Source organism: Pteropus medius, unplaced genomic scaffold (genome assembly GCF_902729225.1).
Source record: "Pteropus medius unplaced genomic scaffold, Ma_sr-lr_union100, whole genome shotgun sequence".
Classification (NCBI taxonomy): Eukaryota; Metazoa; Chordata; class Mammalia; order Chiroptera; family Pteropodidae; genus Pteropus; species Pteropus medius.
Genome location: NW_024340849.1, coordinates 38,698,810 through 38,717,249, shown reverse-complemented (window position 1 = coordinate 38,717,249; position 18,440 = coordinate 38,698,810). Strand labels below are relative to the sequence as shown.

The 18,440-nt window shown below is 37.8% G+C and overlaps 1 long non-coding RNA gene and 1 other non-coding gene across 2 annotated transcripts in view; both read right to left on the bottom strand.

Moving 5' to 3' along the window:
• LOC120587609 (uncharacterized) overlaps positions 1–18,440 on the bottom strand; it is a 254,268-nt gene that overhangs the window by 119,323 nt on the left and 116,505 nt on the right. The window lies entirely within an intron of this gene.
• On the bottom strand, positions 12,143–12,261 carry LOC120591328 (5S ribosomal RNA). The gene has a single exon (XR_005649878.1). It is a non-coding gene; the product is annotated as a 5S ribosomal RNA (ribosomal RNA).

The following is an 18,440-nucleotide window of genomic DNA, read 5'->3' as shown; positions in this document are numbered from 1 at the left end:
TTGCTCTGTACAGAAGTGCCAGCAGTATCCATTGTACCTCTTTGAGCTCTCCCCTCTCCAAGTGCATGGACTCAGCACCGCCACAGCAGAGACATCATCAAATTGGATAACAGAGGTTACTCCACCTAAAAGATTCTCTGAAACTCCACCTCCCCCAACTCACAGCCCCAACCAAGCCGCATATCCTCCGTAAGTCAGGTGCTCATTGCTGAGACTCACACTGGAAGAGGCAGCTGGCCTAGGTTTCTGATGTGGCCTTTTGAGGCAACTATAAGCACAGCATCTGTGGATTGCTTGCTGAATCTTAACAGGTGGCCCCAGAGGGGGCACAGGCTTGGGCTAAATTTGGCCTGCAGCTGAACTCCTCTCAAGACTGTGCCACTGGACACCTACTACACAAAACCGCACTATTAAGACCGGGAGACAGGAGCTTTGTTTAGTATATAGAAACAGACAGAGAAAGGCAGGCAAAATGGGAAGACAAAGAAGAAGAAACCATATGAGAGAACAGAACAGCAATACAGAAATAATAGAGTCAAGCAATCTAACAAATGCAGAGTTCAAAACACTAGTTATAAAGATACTCAATGAACTTATGGGAAGTGTAGATAAATTCAGTGAGAATTTCAACAAAGGGATAAAAAACATAAAAATGGAAATGGAAATTATAAAAGGGAACCAGTCAGAAATGAAGAACACATTATCTGAGATGAGAAGTATATTAAATGGAATAAACAAAGTGAATAAAGAAGGGGATCAAATGACATATACACAGGATGGGAAAGCCAAGGACACTCAATCAAAATGGCAAGAAAAAAAAGCCAAGACAATAATAATAATTTAAGAAGCCTGTGGGACACTATTAAAGGTAAAATTATCCATGTCATAGGGATACCTGAAGAGGGAGAACAGGAAGTTGAATATATATATTTGAAATAATGATGGAAAACTTCCCTAACTTGGTGAAGGAAATGGACATAAAACCCCAGGAAGCTCAGAGAGTCCCAAGAAAGAGGAACCCAAAGAGACCCACACCAAGACACATCATAATCAAAATGCCAAAGGTTAAATCCAAAGAGAGAATCTTAAAAGCAGCAAGAGAAAAAGCAGATAGTTACCTACAAGGGAACACCCACAAGACTGGCAGCTGATTTCTCGAAAGAAACTATGCAGGACAGAAGGGTTTGGCACAAAATATTTGATGTGATGAAGACCCAGGATCTACAACCAAGAATACTTTATCCAGCAAAGCTATCATTTAGAGTAGGACAGATAAAGAGCTTCCCAGACAAAAATAAGCTAAAGGAACTTATCACCACCAAACCAGTATTGCAGAAAATGTTGAAGGGACTTCTTTAAAAAGAAAAAACATGTATCAAAAACAGGAATAAAGAATAGTAGTAACTATATTCCTATCAACTGCCTCAAATGGAAAAGAATGAAGTGCTCCAACCAAAAAATAGAGTGGCTGAATGGATAAGAAAACAAGACTTACAAGAGACTCACTTTAGATTAAAAGACATACAGACTAAAAGGAAGGGGATGGAAAAAGATATTTTCTTGATGGACCTAGAGGGTACTGCGCTGAATGTAATGAGTCAGATAAAGACAAATATCACATGATTTTACATACATGTAGAACCTAAAGAACAAAATCAAAAATGACAACAACAAAAGAGGAAATAAACTCATAGATATAGAGAATATTTAGAGGGATACTAGATGGGAGGGGAGTTGGGGTCCAAAAAAGGCAAAGGGATTAAGAAGTTCAAATGGATAGTTGCAGAATAGACGTGGTGATGTAGAGTGTAGCATGGGGAAGATGGTTAATAATGTTGTAATAAATATGTAAGAGGGAAGAGGGGTACTAGATTTAGTGGGGTGATCACTTTGCGAGTTATATGGATCTCTGATCACTATGCTATACAACTAAAACTGGTATATTATTGTATGCCAACTATAAGTGAAAAAAAATCCTCATTGAATTATACAATGTAATACAAGCAACTAATTGTCTATTATATTTCAATAAAGACAGAAAAATAAAACAGTGGCTTCCAAAATTTATTATGTATAGGAATCATCTTCAGAGGAATTCAAGGAACATTCTCTAAAAAATGCTAATACAGAAGAATAGAGGTGCACAGAAGAAGAACCTTGAAGTTTCAAAGAGTCAAAAATGTGGTAGAAGTAAGAAAATCTTGAAAGAAACTGGGCATGGGTGTGGCTTAGACCTTGGCTTATTTTCAGCAGAAGAAGAGAGTTGGAGTTTTTTCAAATGCTGCTGCCATACACTAGATATCCTTCTCTTCCTTAATTTCTCTATTTAAAAAATGAAGATGCTATTTTTCCTTCCTTGTATTTATTTAGTTAAGGGTTAAGTGCCACTATTGAAGAGTTTGAGACTTTCTAAGCCTACAAAAAAATGTTAAGTCACTTGAGCCTGAGAAATGATTAGATAATATACGCAGGAGGCTTTACAACCTATCAGTTTTTATCATTGGAGAGCAGGTAGGATTTTGTTTGTTTGTTGTGGTTTTGCTTTTTTGAAATATGGTTAACTAATAGGGGCCTGTCAACTTGATGGATGCCCAGATAGCTAGGTAAAATATTATTCCTGGGTGTGCTTTTTTGAAATATGGTTAACTAATAGGGGCCTATCAACTTGATGGATGCCCAGATAGCTAGGTAAAATATTATTCCTGGGTTTATTTTTGGAAGAGATTAGCATCTGAGTAAAGAAGATGCCCTCACCAATGCAAGTGGGCATCGGCCAATCAATTGGGGGGTATGAATAGCACAAAAGATGGAGGAAGGGAAAATTTGCTCTCTGCTTGAGCTAGAAAAGCCATTTTCTCCTGGTTCTTGGGTCTTCTGACTCAGACTGAATTACCCATCAGCTTTCTTGTTCTCCAGTTTGCAGTGGGTAGATTATGGAGCTTCTGGGCCTTCATAATCCTATGAGCCAATTTCTATAATAAATCCTCTTTTTCATTGGTTGTGGAATGTGATGTTCCTTTTCAGAAATTTCAGTGCCAGTATTGTTCCCTCAGGCCAGTAATTCCCAGGCTTTGATATTTTAGTTTAGTGGTGACCATTATGTTTGTTTTCTTAGTGAGAAAATCTAAGCATTTGGGGCCCTGGTTCAAGGTTATGTGATGAGGGCATGGACCCCAGCCCTGAACTCACTAACAAACTTGAACCATAATTCAGGAGCAGTGGTTGAGCCAGGAGACAAGATGGGGCCAAATTCATGGCTTTACTATTCAGAGAACTTGCCAAACACACTTCAACCTTTCGACAATGACCCAATTTCCTTGTTTCTTAACCCGGAATTGTATGCAGCGTTTTTTGTTTTTTGTTTTTTTCTTGTTTAAAGTATTATCCTACATGATCATAGGCACTGGGATTGTCAGTCACAATATCTTACTAGTTCATCTGCATTTTGTCTCTCAGTCCAAGACTTTCCTTTTCATTTCTTTAACCCACTGAGGAAATATGAGCCAATTAACATCACCATGGATCATCCCATCACTGTTTATAGGAGCAGACAATATAAATTAAGGCCCCAAACAGTTTATGCCTACACTTAATTTTCATAGACTCTGCCTTTAGCCTTCCTGCCCCATCTAAGGGGGAAGTAGAGCTAAGACACATTTCTGAAGGTCACAGCCCAAGGACACAGCTCACAAAATTGAGGTTAAATAATATTATGGAATGCTTCCCCTCCCTCGCATTTTACCGTCAGCACTGACACCAGTGGGGCCTCAGTATCACAAGAGTGGCCTGTAGCTGAAAGACCTGCAAGATACAGAATCTCTCTAAGAAACAGTACTTAGAGAAGCCCAAAGTTCACAGGGGAGACAAACAAGGATACAAGAATTTGAAGCCTCTGGTACCTATAGTTACACAAACATTAAACACAATCTAATTTATACTGTGGGCTCCCCTAGTTCTCAGTCCTTTGTGTTTGGACTAACCAAGCTTTCCTAGGCCTCCAGCTTGCAGATGGTAAATAGGAGGACTTCTCAGCATCCGTAATTGCATAAGCCAATCCCTCACACTCTCATAATAAATCTCTTGAAAAAAAATTATATATATCTGTCTTCTGTTTCTCTGGAGAACCCTGACTAGTATGGAACCTCTTATACTTTCAAGTAATAGACATATTAAGGACAAATCTATGGTGCAATATTGATCAGGACATCCCAGAGGCTCTATAAATTAGTAAGATAGAATTGAAATTTTCATATTCTAAATGAATTGAAGAACCCTTGGATGTTCTTCTAGTCTACTTCTTGATTTCTCTACCTCTTCATACACCTATATATCTATTATTGTTAAGCAAAAGGTGATTAAATATCAACCCCCCTCCCCATTTTCTAGGCAGAAATTGAAATTATTCCATTCTAAGGCATTACAATTTAAAAAATGACAGCCCAGCTATCTAGGATAAAGTACTTTTGGAAATTTAAAATTAATATATCCTCTCTTTTCTTGAGGTATCTCCTCTCCCCAGTCTGTTTGGAGGTAATGGCCTTATGAAGGTGAAACAAACAGGACCATTAAAGCAAAGTCTTCTCTTCCCAAGGAGATTTGACCTAAATAAAATTATTCTCTCTAATGTCCTGGAAATTAGAAAAGTTCTGACTTTCCTTAACCAGTTCCCCAGTACTCTGGAGAACTTTCTGGTTCTCCTCATACTCAATATATTCCTAGAAAGATTTTTTCCTTCTTGTGCATTTAAACAATGATACATAGATATTCTAAAATTTTGTAGGCATATAAGCACATTTAAATTAAAAGAATGGTCATGCTTTTTCCCTCCAGTAAACATATTTTGAGTACCTCCTATGTGTATAGCACTACAGAGAAATATATAAAAAAAAAAAAGACATAAGGTATTGCTCTGAATGGAGCACAGTCAACAAGAGATGCAACATATAAGTATGTAGCATTTCGCTCAGAGAAAAACAGAAATGACTTTAGGTATTTCAACAAATATATATATATATTTTTTATAATGAAGCAACATGTTCATTGGTATTGATACAAAGACTTACATGGGTCTTTTCTTAAGAGAAAAATTACAAAGTATTCAAGTTACAATTTTTAGATAATCTTTCTACATTTGAGACGCAGATTGTAAAAGGTCAGTGTAACCCCATCATGACATTTCTTTATAAAGTTTAGAAGTTACTGGCTTTGTGGCTTTTCAGAATATGAGCATCTAGGGTTTTGCCCCTTTGGCGTCTGAGAATAAAAATTTAAATAGTGAATTGGTTACACCTGTGGTAGAAGCATTGATAAAACAAATAGGGGTGGTAAAGCCACCCAGAGATTAACCAAATCAAGAAGCCACTACCTCATCTAGAAGGACAGGGAAGGAGGTGTTAATGGAACCCCAGAACCCAGAAACCTCAGAACAGATGCAGCCTCTGCTGGAAACTAGAAACACACTCAGAAGCAGAGAAAGAAAGGGGTGGGGGCAGGGATTTCCATTCTTCTGCCCTCCACTATCTGTCCAGACAAATTTAGTTGAAGTGATAGTAAGAGAGCCATAGAAATGAAGGGTGAGGAATGGACCTGAGAACAAGTAAGAAATGATTGGTATGTGAAGCAATGGTCCTTATAGGTAACTACAGTCTGTATTCTCGTTTTGGCATTTCAAAGTAAGTTTCCAGGAGCCCTATACTTGCAAGGGATCTTCACAGTCACATGTACGTCCTGAAAACTAGATTGCTCCATCCAGATTTGATTATGCCTTTTCTATATATCCCATCAGCTCTTATATACTCAGCTGGCACAGTTGACAAAGTTTGACACATGTTCATTAGTGATTTTTAGGATGTGAATATTTTGTCTCTTATGTATATTATAAGCCTCTCTCAGCCCATATAGTATCTCCCTCTGAAACTTGCATCCATCCCCTACACCCTCACTCTTGCTCTAGACACCTGGGATTTTTAAAGTTTAAGCCTGTATTTCAAGAGACTAGCCTAAGGTAATACTTCATGAAAAAAATTTTCTATGGCCAAATAAATTTGGGAAAAGCATATGTTGTTTTCATCTTAGAGATTTGCAATGAAAGTTGGTTAATTTAAAGACTCAGAGAAGTTCTCCAGGGTTTCTGAAGTTAATTGAACACAAAACACTTTTGTTCTTATAATGTCTATTAATACCCCATGAATACACTTTGATAAACACTGATTCAGATGATGTCACCACAATGTCAATCTCAGCATCAGTAGTATTTATTGTTCAGGGCATTGTGTAAGGTACTGCTAGAGATACTGGATTGTAAGATACAATCTATTCCCACAGATGATTATAATAAAGTTGAGTCAGAACATATAAATAAAGAGATAAATAATAATTTAAGGCACCATGGTGTAAGTACCAAATAGGTGGTCCAAACGAAAAGTGCAGCAAGGATGCATAGAAGGCAGGATTGTTGTGAGCTAAGTGGTTGGGGAAGGTTCTAGAAGAATATAAGTCTTGAGTTAATCAATCCTTTGTAGGAAACATACACACACACACACACACACACACGCAAAAATGTGGATGGCAAATCCGGGAAAAATAAGAGGACTAGTTTAGAGTTATTCAGGTAGGGTCAGAGTGTAACATACCTCGCTTCAGTTTCTATGATAAGGATCTGGATCATCAATAAGGAGCATTATTATGCAGGTCCAGGGAGCTACCGGAGGTCTTTGAGTGAAGAGGGAACATCTCAGAGGTAAGTATGTTTATAGAAAATTGTGCTTCCCTCTGTATTTAGAACAAAAGTATTCAAAAAAGGCTTCCTGCTTTGAGCTTTGTCTTAACCTAGCCTCCCCCGCAAAAGCATACTCTAAAACAAGGCCTGGTGTACGAGTACTTTATTTTGGGATGTGATCCCAAGGACCCAGAGGAGGAGACTGGGATGAGTATAAGCAAGAAGAGGAGAAGCTAGTCTTTCAAGTTGTTTACCTCTGTGAGCAACTGAGGCTTGATCCCCTTGGGACCCTCTCAGAGAAACATGAAGAATGTATCTCAGAATTATTAACCCAAGAGATGAAAGAGAGAAAAATTTATCTGCCAACTCCTATCCCCCATTAAACATCTGTTAGTTTGCATATGCTCCAGAATGCCCAAATGAGTTTCTGTAGGCATCCCACTTTGTGCAAGCAGTTAAGCCGTGGGGCAGAAAGTAAGAAATACACAGCGAGGCTGATACGGTGTTGTCAAGTTACACCTATGTGCAGCTGGTGATCTCAGCAATGGCTGGAGTAAAAAGTGGGGTCCAAAAGAATGTCTGCATAAAAAGTGTCTGATAAAAACTTCAAAGGAAGATCAATCCAGCCCAACACCATATTTCCAGGTTCCTACATATTCCCTTTTCTTAAATTCTTTGCACCATGATTCTTGTACAAATGATCAGCTCCAGGATTTTTAGCATTGTTCTTTTCCCCTCTTTCCATTTACCCTTATTATTTAAAGAAACAGAAAAGAAAGAAAATAAAAATAGCCAAACTATAAGGAATATGTTTGTTTCAAATTATTTATACAAAAAAAAAATCATTTTTCACAACTATTTAAAAAGGTACACTTGAGGGCAAAAAGACCACCAGAAGTTCCCAGATAAGATGTGCATGCTCTGTAGGCAAGAACTAACTTGTATGAGAAAATTTTCAATAAATTTTTACACTTCTAGGACAGTTCTGCATCTCCAATCAGAACAAACAAAAATACTAAGGTCATTGTCCTGATCATCACTCTAGACGAGGTCTTCTTTGGCAGAAGCCATTCTTGGAGAAGTGGTTCTTTAGAACTGCCACAAATCAGCAATATTCATCATCTAGTCATTCAACAAATATTTGTTGAGGACCTACTATGATCTAGGTACTGTTCTAAGCTTTGGGGATAAAATTTTAAACAAACAGACCAAGTCTCTGCCTTGTGAAAGTTATAATCCAGTTTCAGGGAAAACATATACAAATAAATATATAATATGTTGGATAGTGACAGAGTTATGAAAAAAAAAATATTAGGGAATAAGAGATTGCCAGGTGAGGAGTGGAAAGAAGGATATTATTTTGCATGTATTGGGAAATGTGAAATTTTCAGAGAGGCATGAAGGAAATGAGGGATGAGCCATATGGATATAAGGGGAAGAAACATGCCAGATGCGTAAAACAAGTGCCAAGATCCTGAGGCAAGGTATGCTTGGCTTGTCCATGGAAAAGCAAGGAGACCAGTGTAACAAGAACAGAGTGGGTGGGATAGAAAATGAAATGAGAGGGGACAGAGAGGTATGACATAGGACCTTGTGGAGATGACGAAGGGTACTGGAGATCATCATAGAATGATTGGCTTTTACTCTGATTGAAACAGGAAACCATTGAAGGATTTTGAGCAGAGAAGTCACATCAATTTTATCAATTGCATCCATTTTAAAGAATCATTCTGATTGCTATGAAGAATAAATGTAGTGGGGCTGAGGTAGAGGTGAGGACGCCAGTTAGGAGGCTAGGCAAGAGATGATGATGGCCCGGATGAGAATGACAGCAGTGGGGCTCCTGAGAAATGGTAGGGTTCTAATTACATTTTGAACATAGAGTTGACAACATTAGATGACGAATTGGATGTGTAGTATAAGAGAAAGTGAGGAGTCAAAAATGACTCCAAAGTTTTTGGCCTGAACAACTAAAAGAAGGGAGTTGTTCAAGGAGGATTGCAAGCTTGGTTTCAGAAAGAATCAAAAGCTCAATTTAGGGCATGTGAAGTATAAGATATTTAATAAACAAGTGGGAATATCAAGTAGGCAGTTGAACGCAGGCAGGCAGGCAGTTCTCTCTCTGCACAATTCCGAAATTATGCACAAATTTCAGTTACCATGGTTTCATTAAATAACATCAGTCCTCTAATGAATTCCACTTACTCACAGTACATTAAATGTGAGTGACAGCAAACAATATAACTTCCCTGCTTCCTCAGCCTGTAAATAACAGATGCATAATCAGTGACCAATCACGTCACTTCTTTCAGAGCCTGCTTGTGATTGGTCACTGTGCATCACTTATTCAGTTCCCACAGACAGAAAAGTGTGTTATCGTGTTGCCTCCTGGTCTCCCAGTGATAAACCTATATGACATTCCACCAGAATGGGTACTCAAAAGAAGAAATTGGCCAATAAAGATGAACGTGTAGCAAAGAAAAAAGTGGTAACACTGAAAGTTAGTTCTTACCTACAGAGCATGCACATCTTATCTGGGAACTTCTGGTGGTCTTTTTGCCCTCAAGTGACACAAAGAGGGAGAATGGTTGTAACAAAAGATTAAGATGTCCCAGAGGAGGTAATACTGGCAAAAAAAAGTTCACATTAGAGAAACTCCTGGAGATATTTCACAACAATGAAAGCACAAAGGCTAAAATGTTAGAAGTTAATTCAACCTTAGAAAAAAACTATGACAATTCACCGAGGCATAGAAAAGATGCTCACTCCATACCTTGTTACGCAACATGAAGACAAGCACGGTTCGACCTGCTATTGATAAGTATTTTACAAAGTAATAGAACACTAATTCTCAATGTTTCTAATGTTTTAAATTAGTGTAAACTAAGTAAATATTTGTTTTTTAATACTAGTTTGTATTTATTCATTTCCCTATATATTTATAATTGACAGTAAGTCTTTAATTTTGACATTTTAAAGGTTCCAGAACAATCATATTTTTCTCATTGGTTATTAAAAATGCTGCATAGTTTTAGCTCACATGATTGTTACACACTACTGTGAATTTGGAGTATAGGAGAAGAGGTCCAGGCTGGAGACATAAATATTTGAATTTTTAGCGGATAGACAATATTCCAGGATGAGATCACAGGGAGAACACATGTAGATGAAGAAAAGGTCTAAGGACTGAGCTCCAGGGAACTGCAATAATTAGACATAAAGGAAAGGAGGAAGAATCAACAAAGAAGGCTGAGAGGGAGTGGCTAATGAACTAGAAGGAGAACTGGGAGGTGTCCCAAAGCCAATGGGAGTTTTCAAGGAAAATAATCAACTAAGCTGCTGGTTAGACAAGCGAGACAAGATCTAGGAATCGACTGTGCATTTGGCAATATAAAGGTTGTGGGTACCTTGACAAGAGCTGTTTCAGTAAAGTGATCCAATGAGAGCCTGATTAAAGTGAATTCAGGAGAGAATGGGAGGAGAGGAAATGGAACAATAACTACAGGCAACCCCTCTGAGAATTTCTGTAGGGCGTGGCTGGAATAGATGTGAGCCCAGGGAACTCTTTTTAAGACTGATGCTGTCACAGAACCTTTGTATGCTGAGCAACATAATTAACAAGAGAGTTAATGCCAGGAGATGTTGATGCCAGGAGAAGAGACAATTATCAAAACAATGTCCTTGAGAGAGGGTAATGTCTTGCACACAAGTGGGGTTTACCCTGGATAGGAACAGGGCCTAACGAGAGGGCCGGACTCTTGACCTCTTTCAGGATTCAGTTGCTTCAACTATAAAATGAAACTGGACTAGACAAAAGTTTCTCAAAGTGTGGTCCGCAGAGCAGCAGTATCGGCATCACCTGAGAACTTATTAAAATGCAAACCTCAGGCCTCATTTAAGACCTACCGAATCAGAAATTCTGAAGTGGGCCCAACAACCTGTGCTTTAAGGAGCCCCCCTGGGGATTCCAATGCCCCCTAAGATTTAGGACCAGTGGATTAGATGATCTTTAAAGTATAGTCTGGCTCTAACATCTGTGAATCTATGCTTTAATAATCCGTTCCTGCCAATATCTACTTAATAAGTTTTTATAATATTTTAGTACTATTTTTGAGTAAAAAGTTTATAAAAACAAGCTGTTTCCTAATTTTTGTCAGTCAGCAAAAGCCAAACGTCTGTGTCAGCTTCCACAAACGATGTTTAAGATACATAACAACGTTTAAGATACATAATGATATTTATGTATCTTAAAATCATGTTCTTAACCATTTCTAACACAATTTTTTCAGGGTAGAGTGTACAATTTAGCTTTGAGGGCATCGATAAAGCTTATATGTTTTTCCTGTCATTTTGGTACTATATGTATAATTTTTAATGAAAAATCTTTGGGAATTAAAAGCCTCTGCTCTCAAGTTGTTTGGCACTGTTTTGTACTGCTTGAAGTGCATTCTTATTCCCCAGAGGCAGAGCAGACAAGGAAAGACAGGTGACATTAATCCGCCCCACACTGTTGTTCTTTGTGAATTTGGGTCTCTCCAGCCACACACTTGGAGGAAATTCCATACAAACAGAGGAAGCCAAACTCTTTCTGGGAGAACTTAGTAGCTGACTTACTACATTCGACATTGATGCCTACAAAAGATAAAACCTGGGAAAAGACCACAGGTCCCATTCTCCATTGTTGCTGCCCGGGCCCAGGGTGTACGTCTGAAATTTCCCTGGGTGTGGGGGGGGCGCCACCAGAGTGCAGCTGCCTGTGCAGGATTGCTGATGTTTACAGTAGCAAGTTAGTCCTGCTTTATGCCAAACCATGTTGTTTCTTGTTTTAAAGATGAGAACAATTCCTTCTCTCCCCAGTCCATTGTTCTTTGGTTTACTAGACTTTCAGGAGCAGGAAGCAGTAAATTATTAAAGAAAAACGTGTAAATCTCACTAGGGTGTGCTCCTTGACTTTGTATGAAATTTAGCATACCTGATCAGATGGGATGGTATGCAAAACGAGTCCTCTCTGCTTTGTGGTAAGTTGGTTAGGGGAAATGAAATAAAAGTCATTAGACACTTTCCTGAGTCAGTGTCTGCACCCTTCTGGAAGGTCCAAGCACTGCTTAGTTTGATGGCTCCAGAAACCCAGCTGACTAGAGAGCAGTAAGGACGCCGCTGGCCAAGGAGAACGCTCACTGCCAGCAAGCCCTCTCTCCGTGCTTTCCCAAAGCCTTTTCCTTATTTAATTCTATTAGTTAACATTGCGTTTTCTTATCTGTGTCTGTTAATAATGAGGGAGGAGAATAAGTATAAGTATTTCCTCAATCACTGAAAAAAAAAAAAGATTGACCTTAAAAGTATAAATTCTTTTTTTTTAAAGCAACCCTTGGTTGACCTCACAGATTGCAAAGACCTTGTCAGCTTACAATCCCTTATTTTTTAAGCCTACAGCACCTGGTCTTCCTAGGTGGTCTCCCATCCAAGTACTAACCAGGCCCGACCCTGCTTAGCTTCTGAGATCAGATGGGATCGGGCTTGTTCAGGGCGGCATGGCCATAAACATAAATTATTTTCAAAACACATCTATCGAAAGCCATTGTTAAAGAGACGACAGCAGATGCATAAAGAAGTTACCTATAAAATAAATAAATCGTCTACTTCCTCATCCTATTCAACAAACCTTTCCTGAACACTGTCAGTTCCTGCCTGGCTTAGTCACCTCCGTCTGCTGCAGTGGTTCTCATGCCTGGCTCAACACTGGGGTCACCTAGAGAGCTTCAGAAGTGACTGAGGCCTGGGTCCTACTCCTAAGGATTCTGAGGATTCGTAAAACCTCTCCTCGGACAGTTCTAACATGCAGCCGAAGTGGAAACACTGCTCTGCTGCTTCCCCCTCTTTTCCCCTCAGCTCCCCATCTGCCCTTCGAGACCAGTACCTCAGGTTTCCCCTCCCCAGCAGAAGCTGAGATAGTAAAAATGGACCTGGTAGTTCTTAGGACATGGATTCCCAAGTTACCTGATATAAGAATCATCGCGGCACTTACCAGATTAATGCAGACTCACTTCTCCATTGCGATGATAAATAATGACTAATCGCATTATCTGAATTATCATAAGTAAGCCAATTACTTTAAAACATTTTCTTGAATGGCTGTTCCTAGCTTCTTAGATTCTGTTTTCAGTAATATATAAGATGAGGCTTAGAGGACATCAGCATCCACTCAAGAATTGAATGTTGCACTCAATTTAATAGTTAATAGATAATAACCTATTTAAAAGCATAATAAACACTAATTAGTAGTTCAGGGTTAGAAAGAACTTTAAAGATGACCTAGTCCTATTATTAATCTGAATCACTACAAATCCCCAAATCAAGCAGTCATTCAGTTTAGACATGAATACTCCTCAGTGACAGGGAATTCATTACTTCCCTAGGCAATTCATTTCATCTTTAGTCAGCTCTGAGATAGATAGATAGATATATATATATATATATATATATATATATATATATATATATATCCATTGAAAAACTATTTCCCCATATTTCTTTTAATTAGAAAGTTTTTTATTTTGGAAATATTTTGTAGAATTTTTAAGATGATGAGACAGTTTATAGCAAGGATGCAGTTTCTCTACATATTCAGCTAATGCATATACTAAAATGCCGAACAGGTGGCAGGCAGCATGCTGGCACTGTGTACACATTGGTAAATAAAACACATTCCCTGCCCTCAATATACTTTCAGTTTAATGACGTAAAGAATAAACCAGGACTTAAATACTTTGTGATATGTGATAAAATAGGGTTAAATGCAGAAACACAGGAGCTTATCAGAGGGACACCTAATCCAATCTAGAGGATGAACCTTCCTGAGAAGTGACATCTAAGCTGAGGCTAAAGCATGAGTGGCTCTAAGTCAGTGTTGCCAGTTTTTGCATAGTATAACTTTCTATTTACTTTTGCTTTTCAAAGCTTAGAACACAAAAAATGCAATCTTATATCTGATTTAAAAGCTCTAGCACTTTCAATGTATTAGGACTAGGAGGAGGATGAAGGAAAGGGACAACCATCTCCTTACTTAAATGGATGCAGTAATGGCTTGCTCAGTGCATCTCTGGTTAGTGTTGACTTTTCCTGAAGCAAATTCTCTTACGGGGCACATGCATGAGTTCTTCAAAGGGCCTTGTGGGTCCTCCCCACTACCCAGTTCCCAGATATCTCCCCTCCTCCACCCTCACCCATGGGTCCATCCCACAACCTCTAGAAACTAGTGCTCCTTGCCAACAAGTAGTCTTTGTGACTAAGGTATTGGCAAGATGTCTTAAAACTAGTGCTCCTTGCCAACAAGTAGTCTTTGTGACTAAGGTATTGGCAAGATGTCTTAACTCACCTACCTGCTTCTCATGGTGTCCATTAACCAGTTTGCAGAATATGAGGTCAACACACACAAGGAAAAAAAATCATATTTCTAAATACTAGAAATGAACAATTGAAAACTAAAATTTAAAAACAATATCACTTAGAATATCTTCCAAAAAATTAAATCCTCAGGTGCAAATTTAACAAGAATGTGCAGGCTCTATGCACTGAAAACTACAAAAATGTTAATAAAATAATATCTAAAGAAATGAAGACACATTCTGTGTTCACAAATTAGCAGACTCAATATACTTAAAATGTCAATTCTCCTCAAATTGATCTATAGATTTAATACAATTCCAATAAAAATCTTGGCAGAATTTTTTGTAGATAAATATGAGCTGCTTCCATAATTTACATGGAGAGGCAAAAGAATTACAATAGCCAAAATAATTTCAGAAAAACGCCAAAGTTGGAGAACTCACACTACTGATTTTTAAATTACTAATAAACATGGTAATTGAGGTGGTGTGTTATCAGAGAAAGGATACAGCTATAAACTGATGAAATAAAATTGATGCATACAAATATGGTTGATTACTTTGAAAAATATATGAAGTAATTCAAAGGAGAAAGAATATTCTTTTTAATAATGGTGGTAGAATACTGATATATTCTTATACGGAAAATTAACCCCAAACTAAACCTTATGCTTTATACAAAAATTAAATCAAAATGGATCATAGGTCTAAATGTAAAACAGAAAACTATAAAACAGAATAAAACATAGGAGAAAATCTTTGAGACCTCAGGTTAGTCAAAGAGTTCTTAAACATGACACTGAACACACAATTTATTTTAAAAAATTAAATAATTGAACTTATCACAAATTAAACTTAATCAAAATTAAGAACCTTTACTCTGAGGTTCCTTGAAAAGCTAAACATAGAATGACCATATGACCCAGCAATTCCACTCCTAAGTATATGTCAAAAGGACTGAAAGCAGAAACTCAAACAAATACTTATAAACCTATGTTCGCTGCAGCATTATTCACAATAGCCAAAAGGTGGAAACAGCCCAAGGGGAGACCAAATGAATGAATAAGCAAAATGAGATACATACAAACAATGGAATATTATTCAGCCTTAAAAAGAAATGAAATTCTGATATATATTATAACACGAATGAATCTTGAAAACGTCATGCTTAGTGAAATGAGCCAGTCACAAATATTGTATGTACTTAAAGTCTCTGCTTATATGAGGCACCTAGAATGGGTAAATTTATAGAGACAGAAAGTAGAATAAAAGTCAATGGGAGAAGAAGGAAATAGGGAGTTACAGTTTAATGGGTACAGAGTTTCTGTTTGGGGTGATGAAAAAGTTTTGGATATAGGCAGTGGTAATGTGGTAACATTGCATGCCGTTGTTATAATAAATTGTGCACTTAAAATAGCTAAGATGGATATATATCTTCACGATTTTTTTTAAAAAAGGAGAGGGGGTAAACCTTTTCTCTGTGAAAAACACTGTTAAGAGAATGAAAGCCCAAGCTATAGACTGGGAGAAAATATTTTGCAAATCACATATCCATTAAAGAATTTGTATCCAGAATATATAAAGAGTTCTCAAAACTTAACAATAAGGAAAAAAACTATTAAAAAAAAATGGGCCAAATATTTCAACAGATACTTTACCCAAGAAAATATAGAATGGCAAATAAATTTATGAAAAGATGCTCAACATCATTAGCCATTAGGCCAATGCAATTAAAAGCACAATAAGATATCACTACACATCTATTAAGATACTAAAATAAAAATCATGACAATAGTAAGTACTGAATGGAACAACTGGAACTCTCATATTATTAGTGAGAATTTAAAATGGTACAGACACTGGGAAACAGGCAGTTTCTTATCAAATTAAACATATGCTTATCCTATGACCCATCAATGACACTCTTACTTATTTATCCTAGAGAAATAAAAATTATGTTCACCCCAAAACCTGTACATAAATGTTTATAGCAGCTCTATTCATAATCACCAAATCTGGAAACAACTCAAATGTACTAGAATGGGTAAATGAATATAAAAAAAGTGTGCATCCATCCAATGGAACACTTCTTAGCAACAGAAAGGAACCAACTATTGATACTGTCTTAGTCAACTTAGGCTATTGCAACAAAATATCATAGATCAGATGACTTAAATAACAAACATTTATTTTCACAGTTCTGGAGGCTGGTAAATCCAAGTTCAAGGTGCTGGCAGATTCAGTTTTTGGTGAAGGATTACCTCACAAGGCAGAGAGAGGGAGCTCTGGAGTCTCTTTCTCTTTTTGTAAGGGCACTAATCCCATCATGAGGGCTTCACACTCATGACCTCACCTAAACCTAATTAGCTCCCAAAATACCCACCTCCAAATACAATCACAGTGCTGGTTAGGGCTTCAACATATGAATTTTAGGGGAACAAAAACATTCAGTCTGTAACATACAAACAAAAACATGAATGAATATCAAAGACATTATGCTCAGTGAAAGAAGCCAGTCGCAAAAGATTACATACTATATGTCTCCATTCATGTGATATTGTGGAAGGTGCAAAACTGTAGGAACTGAGAACAGTGGTTGCTGGGGAACAGGGAGAGGGGAGGATATGACAACAAAGAAATAGCATCAAGGAGTATTTGGGCTGTTAGAAGTGATTTTTATACTGATTGTAATATTTATTACACAAACTTATTTGTGTTAAAACTCTTAGAGCTGTACACCCTCTCTCTTAAAAAAGTCAATTTGACAGTATGTAAATTTAAAAATTGAATTAAATTAAAAGATGACATCAGATTCTAGTTTGGTAGCTAAACATCAGGAAATGACATTTATTTAAACCTAACTGTACTACAGGTGAGATCATTACTATTTATAAGTAGACTAGAGAGATAGTGTGTTTAAGGGAAAGAACATTTAAGGTAATGGAAATATAGTTAACCTTACAAATGTCAAAAGAGCAAAATATGTAGCGACAAATCAACACTACCCTGTCAATCCAACAGTGGGAATGAGGCTCACTGGGAGGGAAATACAATGTGCTGCTCCAACACCAGCATCCAGACCATACCAGGTGCGGTCTGAACCTGAGGAAGAAAAGATTAGTATGATAACAAAAGAACAGGAGCAATAGTCAGACCTGAAGAAGGCAAAGGTGGTTCCTCAGTGTCCACTTTTGAAGAGAGTGATTCAGACGGCCGCTGACTGGGTGTCCGAGCCCAAGAAAAGTCTTCAAAAAGCTTGGAGCTGCCTAGGGAATAGGGCCCCAGATGAAGGCATGGGAGTGAGTACTCCCTGGAAGGTGCTCTGAGGAAAGCTTCCAGAATAAATGCTAAAGCCCGAGTTAAACTCTCTCTGCACTAAGGTAAAAGTAAGGGAGAAACTTCCAGTGGAATCCCGCCAGCAGTTCACTACAAATGACAAAATTCCATGCTTAGTTCTTCTCTGTTGAATGGAAACAGCAATGAACCAAATAGTTTACTTCTTTCATCTACTGGTGAGGGTGTGGCGGGGGACTCTCTTTTGGCTGTTCAGTTATAAGGAACTGTTAATTTAAGCTTTCATTGTGAAAGTAAATTCTCTGAAATAAAACAGGATATTATAGAGGTGAGTATATTATTTAAGGTTCTAAATATTGTATGAAAATGATGATGCACAGAATGTTATCTTAAAATATTTTTACGGCGTATACTATATAGTCTTTGCATATTTATTTCTGAAATCTATCCCTTAGTTTGGCAGAGTCGTATGTGAATTACTATAATCGTCCACCAGAGGGAGACACGAGACTGTGTTTTTCCCCTTGGGGCTTCATCAGGTTTAATGAATACTTTGGCCAAAATCTCTACCACATGTTGGTAGAGAATGAGGCAATTTAAAATGGAGAAGAGATTTATGGTTCTAGAGTAAGATAAAAGGACAAAGAGGAGAGGAGTGATTCTGACCTCCATAAATGTCCTGCTTTTCCTCTAGGCCTTGGGTGACTTTCTCCTCCTGATCCTCTGTCTGCAAAGCAAAGCTATTTATCTACCCTGGAAAGCAAAGTCTTTAGGATTCCTGGCATCGTCCAAGCTAAACAAATTGTATAGAAATACTCCCATCCAACCCACCCGCTGCCAAAGGAATATGTCGTTCAGCTCAAGGCGGCCTTTACTAAATTTCAGCAATCCCTCCAGAGATGATGAATGCCCTGACACCACACTATGGAATTTGGCAGAGGATGGGTTTAGTCTTCTTTGGAAGGCTTCCTTTGTTAATTCACTCAACAAAGAGGAAAAATTTACCAGGTGGCAAGTATTGTTTCACATTTTAAAAGGGGTCT